We start from the raw sequence: 17,734 nt of genomic DNA, 5'->3' as shown, positions 1-17,734 counted from the left end.
TCAGTTTTAATACAGAATTTGATTATTGGGGAGATTCCTTTTAAAAACTAAATTAGTTAAGATAAAAAAATGCATATAATGACTCAAGAAAATCAGTTTTAATTCAGAATTTGATTATTGGGGCCATTTTTACCTACCTGTCATATGGGGAAATTTTTACCGGGGCCATTTTTTCCAGGGCCATTATTTCCGGGGCCATTTTTTCCGGGGCCATTTTTTCCGGGGCCATTCTTACCGTACACCGATCAAAAGTTACTTAACAGGTAGTCAAATACGGTGTACGGTAAGAATGCCCCAGAAAAAATGGCCCCGGAAAAAATGGCCCTGGTAAAAATGGCCCCGGTGAAAACGGCCCCAAATGACAGGTAGGTAAAAATGGCCCCAATTTAAAAATCATTATATGCATTTTTTTTAAACTGAAATAATTTAGTTTTTAAAAGGAATCTAACATCAAATAAATTGCCATTTACATTTTATTTTTTGCAGAAATTACATATTCAATGATAAAATATTCAAAGATAAAAAAAAGCCTTGAATAACACTTTTTATTTTTTTTCAATTTAAATGTTAAAAAATAGCAACAACATAATCAATAAATCAACATAAATCATGCATTTATTAATACTAAAATAATGTATTTGTGGCCAATTTCAAGGAAGTGGAATCACAATTTTCCAGAAATTCAATCCGGGTATTGGTAAACCCCACAAACAATGAGTTTATATGAACATCAAATTATTATTATTTTTTTTCTAGAAAAAGAGAGTTCTACAATTGTAATTAAAGGGTTTGGATGGGGTTCGCAGTGTGTTTGGAGGATTGTGGTGTATTTGCAAGTATTCTGTCACCAAAAAAATCAACATTTTAACCAAAAAATAGGTTCTTATAAATATTTAATTTTCTTATTGATATACCAAGTGAGTCAATCACAATTGAATTGTTTGGTTTTCTACAGTGTGTTTTAGGAGGTTTTTGGGATTTAGGCTACGGTCACACTAGAGTTTCAAGCCTGCCTTGACTCACCGCGGGTGAGATTTTCGTAATGTGACCGCATCTGCACCAACTCGCGTCTGGACTTACCTCGATCTCAATCTACCTATCTCGATCCCGGCTCAGCACCCATATTGACCCTGAATTGACCCTGGCGTGACCGAGATTGACATTTCCTCGTCGGTTGTCGACCAATCACAGTCCATGACGCTGTTGCGTTTAGAAGTTCTTGAATAAAAAACCCGCGAGTTCTTCATGTGTGTTCAATCAAGACGCAATCATTACTTTTCATAAAAGTTAATTCAAATTTTAATTAATAATAATGCGATTGATGCGGACATGAGAAGAGAACGACGGCCCAAATTCAAACAAAAGTGAAGGCATTTCGAGCCCAATACAAGCTGATAAAAGATCAGTTGAAGAATAGTGGTTCGGGCACGTCTGGTGTAAAATCTTTGATTGCGATCCACCCAATCACACGAGCGTATATCGAATCCCGTGAAACAGAGTTGGCCAAACTCTCTCTCTACGGCTCTGCTGTTTCGACTTTCATAACTTGGAGGTCAATCCAACTAGTGTGACCCACCCAGAATTTCGAGCCTGGCTTGAAATCCCACCCGCGGTGAGTCAAGCCAGGCTTGAAACGCTAGTGTGACCGTAGCCTTAGCAATACCATTTGATCCTACCATAATTACTTTACCCTCACAATTACACGCCATTTTAATTCTTAGCCTAATTGCCATATTTACATAACTATGTATATGATATAGTATCTCAGTTTACATTATTTAGTATAGTTTTATGCACTTAAATTTACTTGGCGGGGAGTAGAAACCAAGTATGCAATTAAATAAGTTGCTTAAATAAATGTATTCCTAATTATTCAGTTTACTTTAAAAACAATATTTGATTAAAAAATACTTCTTTGAAGTAACTCTAAGCAGAACATTTGTTAAAGTAAAGTATGCCTCCCTTTTCCCATACATGAACTTGTCATTCAAACACACAATTGATCCACATGCTTTAACTACTGTTTATTTACACTTTTTATAACATGTAATGTTATTTCATTTGATACTTTAACAAAAGTGAATTTTGTGGTTATCTATGGGTTGCATATTTTGGTAGTTGAAGTACTGTATGTATGTCATTCCTCTACTTAGTTAGTGGAATAATGTTTTTAAAACTTATTTCAACTATCAAAAAATGTTCAATGGCCGTTGTTTTCTGATAACCTCTCAGTACAATATTTGCATCTGTTGTGTAACTGTATTTGTTATTGATTCAATTCTTGCCTATTACAGTATTTAAATATTTGAAATATTAGAAGATTTAAAAAAAAAATATTATTTCTATTACTGAATTTTTTTCATTGGGGCCATTTTTACCTACTTGTCATTTGGGACCATTTTTACCGGGCCATTTTTACCGGGGCCATTTTTTTCCGGGGCAATTTTTCCTGGGCCATTTTTTCCGGGGCCATTCTTACCTACATTCGTCAAATACAGTGTTAGAAGAAAATTAGTTACCCGTCCCTGAAATAAGCAAACTGGTCCAAAAGTTACATGAATTAAAATACAAACATTAAAGACAATTAAATTTTAAAATACATGAAGCCAATGCAAGCCTAATACTAAATCAGAGTTAAACAACTTCCCCTGCTCTAATACTATAATAAATGACTGATTTTGTATAGTATCTTATCATGGAGGTATTTTTATACCTCCATGATCTTATCATCAAGGACCATTATTTCAAGGACTTTAATACATTGTCAAACATTGTAAAGGAAACACTTGGTATATATTCAAACAAAACTTTTCAATATAAGTAAACACCTATAGATACTGTTTAAAGGGCAGAGCGTAAAACTATGCCGCATTGGTGGTGCCAGGATTTGTCAGGGTATGTGTAATTATTTAGTGTCTCTAAATTTTTAAAATCATTATATGCATTTTTTTAAACTAAAATAATTGAGTTTTTAAAAAGAATCTGACATCAAATAAATTGCCATTTATATTTTACTTTTTGGAATTACATATTTAGTAATTACATTATTTAGGAATTACATATTCATAAAGAAAAATTAAAAATAACATTTTTTTATTTTTTTAAATTTAAATGATAAAAAATATTAACAATTTAATCAGTAAATCAACATAAATCATGCATTTTTAATACTAAAATAATTTAGTTGTGACCATCACAGAAATGAAAGCCCCGCAAAAATAAGTTGTTATGAACATCAAATTATTATTATTATTATTATTATTATTATTATTATTATTATTATTATTATTTTAGATAAGAGAGTTCTACAATCATAATTAAATGGTTTGGATGGGGTTCACAGTGTTTTTTGGAGATTTGTGGTGTATATGCAGGTATTTTTCAAAAACAAAAAATTAAAAAATAGGTTCTTATGAATGTATTTAATTTTCTTACTGATATACTAAGTAAATGAATGTGATGACAACTGGTTATTTATTACTTTTTTTTTTTTAATCTATGGACTATTTTATTTATTTCAATTTAATTATTCCTGCAAAAACTAATATAAATGGCAACTTATCTGACATTACCAGTAGATTCTTTAATGATTCAAAAATGTATATGGTTTATGTTGATTCATTTGCTACAGGGTATTTTACAGCATTTAAAAGTTTTTTTTATTGAATTCTATAATTGGGGGCCATTTTTTTTATTATTCATTCAATTTTTGCTACATAGTATTTAAATTTTTGAAGACTGAAATAAAAAATCATTTTTATTACTGAATTTTTTCATTGGGGCCATTTTTACCTATCTGTCATTTAGGGCATTTTTACTGGGGCTATTTTTACTGGGGGCCATTTTTTACCGGAGCCATCTTTGACAGCACACCAAATAGAACACAACAGGTTGAGAGTTGTATCTCAGATGATCTTGTTAGTATTTTGTATACACATTTAAAAAATGACTAATTTTTTAGTGTACAAACTAAATATCACTCTTTTGTTTGAATACTGTATTTTTTAAGCAAAATGAACTAATAACAACACATCTTGTTGTACACACTAATATTTGTTCTATAAAAATTCCACAAAATTACAGTTATTGAATTACCATTCTGTTAGGAATTTAATTATTTGCACAGCTGTAGGATACCACACAGTGCAAATCACTGCTTCATTTCAATTAGCCAAATACTGCTTACAGCCAAACTACTGAAATATACAGTAGTAGACCTTCACTAATGCAATACTGTACTGCAGCATGGTTACTTCACAAGTGTCTGCCCACTGGCATCTATGCAAGCAAGGTATGGGGTGGAGGGAGTCAAGTGGAGGGAATGCACTGATTAATGATTAACATAATGGAGCCAGCCTGCCATGCCAAAACCAGCATCAGTTGCAAAATTGACATTTTGATAATTTATTCATATTCTCCACATTTATTTTGCTTTAAAATGATACAGGTCATAGTGTAATCGACTTAATTAAAAACCAAAGTCATATGAGTAAAATGTCTAATGGCTTCCTTGTACTAAAGTTTACAATACTGTCACATTCTTATGCTACAGTATTACTCAATTTAACATTTACTTTAGCAGTACGTTGGTTTTGGGATGGCAAGCCTCATTTGTCATTGGCAGCCAAAAAGCTATTGTTGATCTGATTTCCTGATGTTTTTCCTTATCCTGTTTTCCTTTGTCTTTGCACAGTGTTTTTGGTCTCTTGGCTATGCATTTGTGCTTTAAACTTTGTCCAACTTCATCCAAGAAAAGACAGTGCATCTAAAAATGATGTCCGTACTGCAGTTTCATCCTAATGTAAATCTTTCTTTAATACCCTATCTTTTATATAATATTCAGCCTTTTCCAGATACCTAGTCCAAAGTTTTGTCTTCTAGTTCGGCCCAAATCCCTCCTTTCTTTATCTGTGCCTGCAGTTCCCAGCACCAGGATTCATTCAGCAGGGGAGCTAAGACAGGATCTAGGGCTGATGTCTTGGGGGGGGGGGGGGGGTGTCTGTCTAAGTCTCCTGCTGCCTAAAGAAACTATGGGCAATTTTCGGCCATTTTAAGCTGTTCTGAAATGTTTTAGAATATATTTACTCAAAAATTATTACTACCGTAAATCTTGGTTAGGTTTGACGAGGCAAGAACATTAATGTATCAGGAAGAGCACACAAAAAATTATCAAACATCTGTAATCACCACGAAATTGCATTAACACTTCCTGCTGATTTGTGGCTTGATGTATTAAACCCAGGGTCTAGAATATCAAGACCATAGCTTACAATATGTTCACTCCTTATTATAATAATGAATATCACATTAGCTCACGTGGTTTATAATTTACACGATTCTACTATAGCTTCTTCCTGGTTCAATACCAATATTATGATAATCAAAAACACGTATTAAGAGTTTGATGTCAACCAGGCTAATTACCACCACCAGTGCCACAACTTAATGACACAATTAGCTATTATACAATACCTGTATAGCACAATTAACTATGCCATACTTTACACAGGTATTGACATGTCAACGTACAGGAGAATGACATATTTACCTGTATATAAATTACTTACGGCACATTTAATAATATTGCATTTGCAAAGAGAAGACCCCTATTTAGCAAATTTCAGTAGGCCAAATATAATTAACTGCTAGTTAAACATTCACACCCTCCAAATTAAATATTCGTGCCTCATGAAAAAATGTACTATTACTATCTATGAAAAATAAAAATAATGTCAATTTAATTTAATATACTACATACATATTTACGGATAATATTTATATAAATAAGTAGGCCTATCATTTCCATACATATTTTAACTGGACTCTAGAACTATAGGCCTGTGTATACATTGTGTCTGTATATAATATATTTCAATCTTACTGCTTTATTTAAATATTATTAAACTTTAATGATTACATTATTTCATATTAGATTTTTCAAATAAATATCTAAACAATTTGAATTAATTAAATATAAACTCTGAAATTAAGTTTACCTGGATTAGATGAATTAAAATGGACATAGTAGTAATCCATATCTATTCATTAACAAGAATAACTTTTTCAATCTTCTAATCAATTTTATATAGCCGGAGTTAGTTTTGACCTAGGCAAACCTTGCTAAAAAGGTACACTTTCTCCATCAAAAGGCTTTTTCTATGAATGGAATGACTTTTTCGAAGCATGAACTCCTCCAAACCCACTATCGCTATGATTTTTAATTGTGCGGGAAATCCAATCACGGTGGTATAGAAAGACCTTGCAATATGATAAAAAAATAAAAATCTGAATAATTTAAAAGTAATTGCGGATTAGCAAAATGAGCAATAAAAATATATCAGAAAACAAATCTCATATTTCTGTATCTACTACAGTATGATGTTTTTAGACAAGGCCCACATTCATCAATATATCTTTTGTAAATGTAAACATCCAGGTATAGTCACCCTATAATTGGCTGTGATGTAGCAGATTATTTGTTCCACTACAATAGTAAAATGGTATCTACATTAAACCTTCCAAACAATGAAAAGAATGTTTGTTGAAAAGGGAATAATTATGACAATAAGGCAGTTTTCAAAAGCTTTTAATTAATGCCACATGAGATTTAAATTGGGAATTAACTGGATATGGGCGAACTGATTGGGAAGTGTGACCCAAATTTAAAAATCACACCGACTCACAGGGTTCTACAATGATACACGTTTCATCTCAGAGTAAAATTTTAAGAGTTTAATAAAAGAAACAATAACAATAATGTCAATCTTTGAATAAGAGTCGCTCTCGAATAACACTCTCTTTCGAATTAGCGCCACACTAAACATGGTTTTTTCGCTAAGCGCCACTCTTGGTAATTTCAAAATTTTTCTTTAAAATGCAATTTTGTCCAGGCTGTGTTCATATTTTTGTCCAATATGTCAGAGTCAAAATGTTCCTATAGAGTATTCTTATTTTACACACTGTTCAAACATAGAAAATTATTATTGTACATTACTGCATTGTAGAGAATATTACATAGCACATAGGCACAGATATTAAAGATCTGTTTTTTTTTTTTGTTTTTTTTTTTCTTTTTGACATTTTACCTCAGCATCAATTTGTTATCAATTTTTTTTTTTTGTTTTTTTTTTGACATTTTACCTCAGCATCAATTTGTTATCAATTTGTAAGTTAGCCCCAGTGTATTTTTTTAAATACTGTATGTTTTTAAATTATTGAAAAAAGTGGAATTGATACTGCCTAAATTTTTCTCTTTTCTGGCCTTGAATTATGGGGGGTGGAATCATGGTTTAAATTTTTTTTTTTTTTTTTTGACATTTTACCTCAGCATCAATTTGTTATCAATTTGTAAGTTAGCCTCAGTGTATTTTTTTAAATAATGTATGTTTTTAAATTATTGAAAAAAGTGGAATTGATACTGCCTACATTTTTCTCTTGTTTGTATTTAATAATTGATTACATTTTATCAAAGGTTATTTAAATAAATTAATTTCTTGTGATATTTTTTTTAAAATTCTTGAGTATTTAATATTACAAATTATAATGGTCATTTATATAGTGCCTTTTCCTCGCAGGTACAAAGCACTTTTATTATACAATTGAATCTTAAATCCACTTTAAAAAAAAAAATTAGGTTGTGTAATAGATGTGTTCACACAAAGAAGTATACTCAACAACTGACTATACTGTACTGAACTGTTCTGTTACATAACAGTCCTGTTAATAACAAACATTTGCACATGGAACAATTACATATAAGAATTTACATATTAACTAATCACTACACATGCCTACTGTTAAAATTTAAATTGATTTTTCTTTTCTCAGAATTTAGCTATGCTACTCTTTCAAATCCTACCCTAGCCTTGCGCCTTAAAATAGGCTTGTGTATAAATTAGGCGTAAAGTAGAGGGTAGGCCTAAGTGTAATCCGAAGTAGCCTTATACCCGAAGAACTACAGTGTATTATAATATTATTATTGAATACATTATACTACAATATTTTAAACAAACTTGGTTCGGAATGCGACTCGCCTAACTAATTAACTAACAACAAAAAACGTTTTCCCCATCATGTCTGAGAGTATACTGTAATTCAGTTGGGATATTCGAACAGTAATGCCCAAAGAAAATATTAGTTTATCATTTCTTCTATGGTATTGATAAATATATATATATATATATATATATATATATATATTTAATGTTTTTTTTTTTTAAATATTTTTTTTTAATTTTTTTTAGTAAATAGTTAGTAGATATTGTTTACATTATCTCAATATTGTTTTACTTTAAATATCAATTCACCAGCAAACAACTCAAAGATAATATTTTGCTTTAGCAAAATAAGAATTAAAAGCCTACCTCTCTCATCACTTTTCCAGCCTAGATAGGGTGATGAACTAATAAATTTTTTTTATCTTTTAATTTATAGAGTCTAATTAGGAACATACATTTTTCTAAAACTATTTATTATCATCTCTTACAGTACCAGTGGAGGTGACGACCAAAGATCACATGATTTCATATTTTATCATAGTAATACCTTTTTTAAGTTTACTTTTTGGTTTTATGAGGTCAGACATTCTGTGTGATATGAGGAGCTGGCAATTTTTATTCACCAGTGTCTGAAACTGAAAGTACAATAACTGCTTGTCACTGTCATGACAACAGCCATGGCCTTACATTACATGCTTTTGTCTTCTCTCTGTAATTGACATGCTGCTGTTACAAGGTTGTAAACTTAGCCATTAATTGGTGTGTCCTTCAAGTCCACTGACCTTGGGGGAAAGTGGTCACTATTATTGAATCAGCATTGATGTCTCAAAAGATTTCAAGATATTCCTTTACAAAGGATTTAAACACATGTCTTTAAACAGTTACTTCAATATCTGTAAATTACAGGGGCACGTTCCGTTCCGGGAGAGGGGGATTCAAGAGGGTCCCGACGCCCCTAAACATTTTTTTTTAAATATTCGGATTATGGTAGTAAGTGATCGACAATGTGAAAATATATAATTCAAATGGAAGCCATCCTCCTTTTCAGTGGCGTAACGCTGGGGCCGAGGTCCCTTTGGCCTCTCAGACTGGGGGACCCTCTAGGGTTTTATTCATGTTTTTGTCATTGTATTCTAAATGTTTTCAACAACGAAAAATGAAATAGAGGGGATATGGATAGGCTTTCACAGATGGAGGGTCTATACCACCTCAGCCCATTGTGGTTGGGGCTGAGGTGTACTTACAGACTTAAAATTTGAATAACTTTCTTTTTATCTGTAAAAAAAAAATTTACAGATTTAGAGGGACCTTAATTCCGGATAATATGATATACAGTATGTCCTACAGTCGATGTCAGAGACACAGCTGTATCAAGAAGGCCCTTTGGGTCAGGGTGCTAGATCGAGGACCGTATGGTAGGGGACCATTTGTATGACCCCTAAGGGGCGGGGGCCTTGCGGACCGCCGCACAAGAGTGCATAGGCATTATGCCACTGCTCCTTTTATTATGATTTACAGAATAACTGAGTGACCCTCAAATCAAATCCCACCCACACACCGGACATGTCATCTTTAATTAAAGTTGAAATAAAAAACATTTTGTTACAATCATAATTCCCTGGTTACCAATCTGATTATTTTGTTAGAATTTTTATAGAAATTAACATGGTGAAACCCTCAATTCTATCTATTATCACGTAAAATAGCACAAATTTTCCAGTGCCTTTGGCCCCTGAACCCCGACCGGAGGGTGTTTGACGAAAAAAATTGGGGAATATTTAAAACTGGAGGAAAAAGAGGAGTAACCGTGAATTAAGCCCATGTTGCTATCATCTTTTGCCACCATGAATAAGGCCTAGAGTGGAGTTAAATAGCTGTAGTGGTTAAGATGCTTGCCTTCTAATCCCTTGGTCCTGGACTGAGATGGACTACCTAAGAAACTAGAGTATTCATTTTCAAGAAAAAAAGGTAAATTGCTGACCATGGTGAGTATTTACATTCCAGAAACTTTAAAAAGTGGTAAAGAAATATAGTTAGAGGAAATTGGTTTGAATCTCAAGGAGGGTGAGAGAGGTGGTGTAGGGCAGTGGCAGTGCCAGCTGGGGGTATTAAGCTCCCCCACCCCACCTGCTGAGCCAGATAACCACAAAAAATTAGGCCTAGATTAAGCCAAAATACTGTATGTCTTGCACAGTCGTAGAGTGTTATTTCCAGCCATCCAAAGGTCCCTATTTTTAAAAAAAATCTCATTTGAGAGGGGCACACCCCCTCCCAAACACCCTCCCAAACCCACCCCCTCCTCAGGCATACAAGCTCAATCACCCCTGTCGGAGAGCTTAAGCCCCTCCCCCGAAAATATATCCTAGATTCGACCCACTGTTGTAAGGTGGTATGGTGATACTAAAGAATCTATTTAAAATCCTTCCCATAAAGTTGGCCGAGGCCTATATAATGAAAGAATTTGTACAGCACACAGTTTAATTACACTCATCACAGAGTACTTTTGAATAATAACTTCACTCCACTCTTTATATCATCCATTAATGATGATCATTATATTACTTAGCCTTGCGATATGAATCTACTAATCATTGATGACAAAATGCCCGAGATTTGCTTAATGACATTTATCCGGCTTCCATTTATCACCACTCATTTCCAATTTTATTTCATCGATCATCAAAATGCATACAGAAAAAATATGTGATATACTGGAAGGAATAATAAAAATAAATTCAGGTCAGGGAGTGCTAAAGTATAGGAAATATTTTATGGCTCACAAAGAGTCGGCTGTCCCAAAGAATTATAAAAAACAAAACAAAAAATAAATAAATAAAAACATAAAGATCGAACAACATGGCACAAAAATACATTCCAAATAAGTTGAATGAAACAGAATTTAAATCATTATGAGTAAAGGTGAATCTAAAGGTCTAATTTAAATTTTAATGAAATTCAACATTTTTTTTTTCCAAAATATTTTTTTTAATACCATAGAAGACATGCAGGCAAAAAAAATTGTATCAGCCTCTGCCAGACTTTTTAGCAAATTTTAACACTTTTTTTTTCTATGTGCACAGATTGACATGTAGTGAATATACAACAACTACAAACATTTTAGCTTTACATTGGTACCAAACATTTTATTCTAATCACTGTGACCCGTAACAGTAACATGAAAATGACTCAATTTTGGATATTTACGCAATTTCATGCAACAAAGCTGAGATAATCATGATTTTGTAAAAGTAAAGCAATACCATTTTACGCTATATGTAAACAAACAAATAGCGAAATACTTACGGCCCAGAATGAATATAGTTTTCAAATTGTTAGTACATGTCGGTATAATTACCCCATTTATCGGATTTGGCAAAAAAACCTGAAACACGGAGATCTTTGTGTTTGGCAGTCAAGCTTTGCATTACTAAATACAGAGATCTCCGTGTTTGGTGGGCAAAGGGGACACCCCTATCAAGGAGACAGGGACACTTTCTGAGTGTGCAAAATGGTCAAATAAATATAATCTAACCCTATTTTTATTTTTTTTTATTACATCAAAACAAATACAGTATGAAGTCACAAAATAAGAAAAAATAATTCAAATTTACAATGACAACTTTTCAGCCATAAACTTAATATCAAAACAGAATTGGACCATCCTTAGAACGGGCATTGGTGTAACCCTATTGCATGTGTTGCTTCTTATAAATATACTGTAAAACCTCGATTTGAAGCCCTGGGCTTCTTTTTGTTTTGCATACTTTGGATGTGCCTCTTTTCGAGATGGGCTTCATTCCAAGGATACTTTTGCAAAGTAACCAGGGAATCTGTATAATGGAGTGCATTAGCCTGCAATAAATCACCTAATAAAAAACTGTAAACCAACCATCTTTTAAATTTATTTTGTTGCTTTGAGATTCATATGTATTGTACTATCTCGAAAAAAGCCCATGCTATCTTGAAAAGAAGCCCTTGGGCTTTTCGAAATAGGATCCTTTTCGAGACTACTTTTGAAAATTAAAAAGGGGCTTCAATTCGAGATGGGTTGCTTCTCGAGATTAAGCCCATTGGGCTTCTATTCAAGGTTTTACAATAATCTTGTAAATTTTGACTATATCATGGATATTTTTATGTAATATTTTAATCTATACTATACGGCTTGCACCCTGATTTCTTGTTAACACCTATTAATTCTATTAAACTCAAATCAAGAAACAATTTTAGGAACATACAACTTTTTTAGTTTTAATTCCATATCTTAAATGAATTATTTTTTGCATTGCAAATTTTTCTTACTGCATAAGTTAGTTATAATTCAACTGTAACACATTCTTGTGTCAATTAAAATGAAATTATAATATAAAGAATCTACCGTATGTCATAAATACAAAAACATGCCAAAAACCCTATTAAGGGGACAATTTCATGTCTTTTGTTTGACCCCTATTTAGGGCAGACCCCAGGGGACACTTTTTTGGTCCCGAAGGTGTCCCCCTTAATACAATAGGGGTTCTACAGTACTGTGTATGAAAAGATACAATGGAAGCAAAATTAAAATTACATAATATTATCTAAACAAAATTTAGATTATTGCAGTTGGCGATTCGGTTGTGGCTTGGACTCCCTACCATGAGGTCAGGGGTTCAATTAACTCCCGCTGTGCAAGTCGCTTGTGTCCATGGGCAAGTCACTTTATCTACGGTTGGCTCTCTCCACCCAGAGGAACAAGTGGGTACCTGGTAGGTTTGAACACAACTGCGCTGATTACTACAGAAGCTGCAACATTGTGGAATTCTCCCCAAGGAGCTGAGTATGTGTTCCATACGTGTTTGATCCAATGTAATAATTTGAAGAGCTTTGAGGCTTATGCATGAAGTGCTATATAAGACCGACATATTATTATTATTATTATTAATTATTATTATTATTATTAAAATTTAAAGGATATAAAAAAAAATAATAATATAAAAATACAGTAGCTAGTCACCACAGAGTGGCTCTCTTTCCAAAGATTAAATAACTACATGTTGTTGTGAAACATGTAATCTTCTTGTCCATACATAATACAGTCTGATTATTGAAATTTATAGGGAAATTTGAACTATACCACAGTACGCCCTCCTTTGGCACACTGGGGGTTGTAAAACTATGCAAAGAAAGGGTCTATGGTTGTGTTTATACACACCATATTTGGAAACAATACAATTTATTTATCACAATTAAAAATCCTTACTTACCAGCTAATCGTTTCTGATTGTAGATGTAAACTTCATTGAATACTGTATTTATTCAGTCCATCATTATCCAATAGCACTATACAAGGCAAGAAAATTATTCTTTAACCCCACACTGTGGTAGCAAGACAATCAACAAATAGTTTGAAAAATAAATTTAACAAATCGTTAAATTGTTACTTAACCACTAATTGTTCAACTCTTGAACTTTTCTGACAGTTTTTGTATGAAAAAGAATTAAGTTTTAGTTGCTAAGGTGTTGGAATGTGTAAATCCTAATCACATAATTCCATTCCTATTATTACAACACTTACATGTGATATAGAATTTATAAACAAATTTGTGGTGTTGATCCAACTGATAACTAAGAAAAGAACTAGACCACTTGAAAAATGTGAAGGCAGTGTGCTTCAAGATTTAAATCAATTTGAATTAATCGTTATACAGTACAAATCTTAATCATGGCCAAATACACATTAACTGTACTATATATCAATAAAAATCAAGTTATTCTCAGTTGTATTGTAGAGTTCCAACAATTAGAGATACACACTGCTGTAGCAAGACTCAGCAATTTTCCAAGTCTCGCATACTCAAAAACTTAATATGCAGGCATTCAGGGCCTCTTTTTAATCTCAAAGATGAACAAACTATAATGACATTCAGCCAAACATTGACCTTAAGGAAAGTCTTTGAATTATCAGTAAAACAATCAAGCTGACTGACAAGCCAGTAGGTGTTTGTCTAGACAATTTTTGTTTTGCCTATTTCGGGTCATGAATAGAAGTAGTAGGTTCCCCATTATTCAATCCCGGCCCGCCAACAATTTTGATTCGGCCCACGGCATGACATTGCTAACGACAATAAATCATTTTCCGGCCAATTTTCAATAGGCCTACCGTAGTTTTACAGAAAAAGTTTTTCTGTTAATAGAATCACGACCACCCACTTTATGGCATAGTGTAGTTTAATAACAATCTCAGTCTGGCTTTTCTGAGTGTAGTTCACTGTAGGGGCCTACTAGTGAGCGGCTACTGTACACAACAGTTTCAGAATAGAAGCAAGTAGCACATAGCAATTGATATGCATTGAAATTTTAAAATTTAGGCTAAAGTATACTGAGAGACAGGCACGTGTCCCCGTGCCATCATACTGGATACTGGGTCATGTCTTTTTGTTGAATACACTCTGTTTTGAAAACGTATTTTAAAAGTATGAGAGTGCCATTTCCATGCATCTAGAGGAGTGTATATTTTTAAAATTTGCTCAACTTAGGGCTGAGGTGAATGGGGACCTTTTAAGGGATATCGGAATATCTGGTGCTGGCAGTACTTGACTAGATTTTTGTACCAGAAATTTTTAGTGCCTGGGGTGAAAGTCTTTTTTATCGCCCACCCTTCCCCAAGCGCTATCATGTGATGTTGAAAAACAAAGGCTACATTAATTTGGCATATTAGGAAGGCTTGAAGCCTATAAGAGAATGGGTGGGGCTGTCAAATTTGGTAGTACATAATACTTATGTCGGCCCGCCGCTGGTCTCAAAAGATTAGAACTGGCCACCAGCTTAAAAAGGTTGAATACCTGGGTAGTAAGTCATCAATATAATATGGTGCATCATAGGGTTGAAATGGCAGTGTTTTTTAACAGCTGCATAACTTCTATATTTTCTGACATATATAGACCGTAGGATGCGTTCGGGCGAGTTTTTGTGGAGTCTAACACAGGATAAATCCGGAAACAGCCATTTCCGGTCCTCGTCGAACAGTTGTTAAATGCAGACCACCTGCTGATATCCGCCGATAATTCAACGCTGCAAATTGCAGTGTTTTGGGTGTATTTGCTCATGCGTTAGCAGCAGGGAGCATTTTTAATGACCTAATCCCATTTTGATAGCAGCACGAGCCAGAAATAAAGTTTGTTTACATTTTACTGGTCCCTGCTTCTTTTGCAGTTTATTTCCAAAAAACAAAACTGAAAAGCTTGATAACATAAACTATTTAAACAAGGGCTAGCCTAGAATGCAGATTTTTATATTATTATGTCTGTCGCATGCATATGTGATTGTGGCACCACTTCTTATTCGTTTGACAATGGTAGTAATTTACTGTTTTTAAGCTACCAGTGTCAAACGAATGAAAGTTTATTCATGGTTTATACCCAAAATACGCAGCCATTTCCAGGTCGTCTTGTTTTTCTTGCAAAAATAATCATGTTTGGATATGTAGAAACGCTGTGACTACTGCCATAGTTGTGGTACAAATTTACCATTTTGAAATGGCCAATAATAAAAAAGTCAATTATTGCAAAACGATGTTATTTTGTTATTTTTAATCACTATTAGTGAAGGGCCTAAAAAACAATTTGTCAGGGAGAACAAAATGTATATATATTTTTTACATATTAGAAGATTACTAAAATAAGTCTTGAAACCCCCTAAATTGTCATAGGGATTCAGCCCTTGACCACTTCTGAGAGATTTTACACATCGGTCGACTAATTGCTCCCACGCCCTGGGAAAAATCCTGGCTCATAGCCCTGGTTGAATTCCCAAACTAAGGACAAAGGAGGATTAGGGTGCGAAGCACTGACGTGGTGGTGGGATAGTGAAAACACAACAATTTAGCAATTTAGGCAAATTTTACTTGTTTGATGCAACTTTGTTTGTTCAACATTATTTTTCTGACACATCCTAACTGGGTGTGGGGAGGAATGTTTCAATCTTTCCTGCCTTTCTGGTCCAAAGTATCATGAAGGTGTCATCATGCCTGTGCGATGAAGGACATCTGTTTGATGGAAAGCCGGCTTAAACCCCTGCCACCCCCCCCCCCCAATCACAATTGGTGTGCATACCGGTAATACGTAGTATTGTGCTATTGACAAAATTTTCATAGGTCTTGGTGGAATAGAAGAGTACACATTGTATCCAGGCATATTTTATCAATTCCCCATAATTGATGATTTGCCAGTTTTACTACGGGAACAAAAAATGATTTTGAGGTTACATACATGGGCTTTTCAAAATAGCATCTATGCTATTTCAGCCTATAGGAGTACAGTAGCCTACAGTGACATACCTGTACATAAATTAAAAAAACAAAATAATTTAAAAACAAGCTTGGTTTATACAGTAGTTTAGGTGATCTAATGCCAGTTATATACTGTACACTCCATGATAAATATTGATGTTACAGTGCCTTAATTTATTGTTTAATAGTACAAATTCACAAAATTTACAGTATTCATTTTGAAAAAAGCCGCACTCTTTACTTTGAAGTATCCTTGAAAAGAGGCCCATTGAAAGTTCGCAAAAAGTTCGAGGTTTTATGGTAATACAAATACAAGGGCCAGTCAAGAAGTGCTAATGACCCTGATCTCCATCATAGCCTCAAGTAGAGGTGCAAAATCATCATCATCATCACCATCGATTGGTGATGATTGTCAAAGTTTTCGGGGGCTTCGTCCCCAGGACCACTTTCGAAACCTTTTAATCGAAGCTCGACCACGCCCACTTTGGTTTCGTCGGGGAAATCTGACCCCTCTTCGGGGCATCGGCCCACCACTCCCCTCCACCGGCCGGACACCCCCCCCGGCAAATCCTGCCGCCACTCCTGTGTAATTCATCTCCACGCAAATAACAATATTATATTCTGTATACAGTATACTTCTCTATAAACTAATTATGCTAAGTATATTTGAGTACGACAAGCAATACTTCACCTAAGTCTTCAGTGATACCTAAATCTTTCAAGAACACACAAAAATAATTATGTACTCAACTCAACAATTTCATTGCCTTGCCTGACAAGGCACTATACGTATTCTAATGTAAACAGTCAATGAACGAAGGATGAGGAATGTGTTGGGGGCGACATTTCAAAATTTGATTAAAACACATTCATATATTTTATTTACTGGTATACTGGGTAATTTTTCATTTTAAAATTCATCAAGATTGCAATGACGAAAGTGAATTGTTTTTACACTAGGCCCTAATATTGGGCGTGGTCTGGCGTCCCATAGAATCTTTGAAATATTGGTCCTGGCGTGTCAGATGCTTATTTATTCAATGTTAAAGACAATGAATGTATAGAAAATATTTTTCTTTTTCTCCCCAACGAAATGTAGACCTACCAAGTCTCACTTGAATTACGCTTCAGGGCCTCTTCTCACGTTCACCCGCTCAACAATCATTTTCTCACGCCGGTCATCGATGAGGCAAAAAAAAAACAAAAAAAAAAAAACAAACCCGGAGCTATCTCATCAAAATCTGGGGAAAAAAAAGGGCCACCTGGGCTAACAAAGACCACTCATCAATTTCACATGAGTAAGGTCTCTTAAATTTCCCATTGTTTAACAATTTAATTTATTCCTGAAAATGAACAATAAATGTCGAATTATCGCCGAATCTAAACACGATTGTCATACATCTCATTTCTTGGAGTTTGCAATCAGTGGCGGCGCCAGGGGGGGGGCAGGGGGGGCTTAAGCCCCCCCCCCCCC

At 34.0% G+C, this 17,734-nt stretch overlaps 1 protein-coding gene across 2 annotated transcripts in view; it reads right to left on the bottom strand.

Annotated features, from left to right (window-relative positions):
- Positions 1–17,060, bottom strand: part of LOC117109068 — a 37,791-nt gene extending 20,731 nt beyond the window's left edge. The window contains exons 1-2 of one of the 2 annotated variants that reach the window (XM_033251305.1): positions 16,952–17,060; positions 13,238–13,313 (exon numbers count right to left, since the gene is read on the bottom strand). The gene's annotated coding sequence lies outside the window, so the exon portion shown is untranslated. Of the gene's footprint in view, positions 1–13,237; positions 13,362–16,951 lie in introns of those variants that run through there. The other variant, XM_033251307.1, reaches the window with a different exon arrangement.
- Between the last annotated feature and the right edge of the window lie 674 nt (positions 17,061–17,734).

This window comes from Anneissia japonica, unplaced genomic scaffold (assembly GCF_011630105.1).
Source record: "Anneissia japonica isolate Jap-2015-1 unplaced genomic scaffold, ASM1163010v1 scaffold12406_len387984_cov155, whole genome shotgun sequence".
Taxonomy (NCBI): Eukaryota; Metazoa; Echinodermata; class Crinoidea; order Comatulida; family Comatulidae; genus Anneissia; species Anneissia japonica.
Note: the sequence above shows the minus strand (reverse complement) of the source record. Positions and strands in the feature narration are given on the sequence as shown.